Here is a 1748-nt window from a genome sequence, read left to right as displayed (position 1 = left end):
TTTGCATCACCTGGCCTGAGCTCATAACTGTTATGTCTATTTTATGGTGCAATTGTCAAATCATATTTTATCTTAATACTCTAACCCGTGTGTTGAATGGTGTAAAAGCTTCCATATCCCCAATGAAGCGGCCGGCTAGGTACCCCACTTTACGCGTGGGAGACCTTCGTGGAGATGGATTCTAAATTACTTCACTTTAATGTGAAGATTCATATTGATTGCCTAATTAATTTTAATGTATTAATTTTTAATGTATTGATTTTAGTGTGTTGATTTTAATGTGGAGATTCATCATAATTACCTAATGAACATTAAAATATGGACTTTAAATAAATGGTATCGGACCTCTCTTTATTACCCCACGATTACGGTATTACGGTCATGTCCCGCGAATATGGGGATACCCTTAGCAAAGACCCTTCGGTTAAATCATCATAAAATAAATCATGGTCCCTCGGATGTTGCCTTCGAAAATACGATTTTGTCCCTCGATGACCCTTCGATGTAGCCTATGGCTAAATGATGATAGTCCCTTCGAATGCTAAGGTATCCTCACAACTGTTGCCTTCAATGACCGGCCGATGACCCTACGATGACCCTTTACATCCCAAGGGTAAAACTACTTATTTCTCAATAGTAAGGACAGTTTTACCCTCATAAGGATAGGAAATGCCCGGAAAGACCTCGGACAGGTATAACCCTTAATTGCTCATTCATAACCTAAAATATTTTTCCCACCTTACACATTTCAAACATCCTTTTGGAAAATCACCACTTAGCATACATCCGTACTAGGATCATTGCTGAGTTATATTTTTCTAAATAACTTTCAAATCTAAATGAGATAACCACTTTGTATACATTCATGCAAGAATCATTACAAAGTTAAATTCTCCTTTTCAAAACATTTCCTACACATTTTCCAACCACCTCTTTCAAAATAGAAAACATAAATGATTGAGCAATTAAGAGCCCATGGATAACCATGGATACAAAGGGTGCTAACACCTTCCCTTTGTATAAACGTACCTCCCGAACCTAAGAATCTAAATTAAGGTCTTTCCTGTTCTTTTCCACCTTTCCTTATGGGATAAAAGAAAAGTCGGTGGCGACTCTTGCTAACCGCGACATTGCGATTAAAAAAACACAAAAAGTCAGTTCACCGTATGACAAAGGGCATCTACCTTTGCATGGACATGGTCAAGGCTACTGATTTCGTACATTCCACCTTTTATTTGGGAATTTTCTACTGGAGTTCTTTCACCTCCCCATTGGCAATGGTTTTGGGACATGTTTTCAATGAGTTGATAGGCTTCGTCGTATGGCTTGTCCATAAGTGCACCGCCCATGGCAATATCTACTGTCAATCTTGTGTTGTACAGAAGCCCATTGTAAAATGTGTGAATGATCACCCAGTCTTCGAGCCCGTGATGTGGACACATCCTCATCATATCTTTGTATCTCTCCCACGCATCGTAAAGAGATTCTGCATCTTTTTGTCGAAATCCGTTGATTTGAGCTTTCAGCATAGCAGTTTTGCTCGGCGGAAAATATTGGGCTAAGAAAACGTTCTTCAGTTCTTCCCATGTAGTGACTGAGTTGGATGGCAAGGATTGTAACCAAGCCCAAGCTCTGTCTCATAGAGAGAAAGGAAAAAGACATAGTCTTATCGCATCTTGAGATACACCATTCGCCTTCACAGTGTCTGCGTACTGCACAAACTTGGTCAAATGTTCATTAGGATTGTC

The 1748-nt window shown here is 39.4% G+C and overlaps 1 non-coding gene across 1 annotated transcript; it reads left to right on the top strand.

The window, feature by feature from the left end:
* The first annotated feature begins 1422 nt into the window (after positions 1-1422).
* LOC127089405 (small nucleolar RNA R71) lies at positions 1423-1529 on the top strand. The gene has a single exon (XR_007791005.1). It is a non-coding gene; the product is annotated as a small nucleolar RNA R71 (small nucleolar RNA).
* The last annotated feature ends 219 nt before the right edge of the window (positions 1530-1748 follow it).

The sequence above is a fragment of the Lathyrus oleraceus genome, chromosome 5 (assembly GCF_024323335.1).
Source record: "Lathyrus oleraceus cultivar Zhongwan6 chromosome 5, CAAS_Psat_ZW6_1.0, whole genome shotgun sequence".
Classification (NCBI taxonomy): domain Eukaryota; kingdom Viridiplantae; phylum Streptophyta; class Magnoliopsida; order Fabales; family Fabaceae; genus Lathyrus; species Lathyrus oleraceus.
The sequence above is the reverse complement of the archived record's forward strand: the minus strand, read 5'-3'. Positions and strand labels throughout refer to the sequence as shown.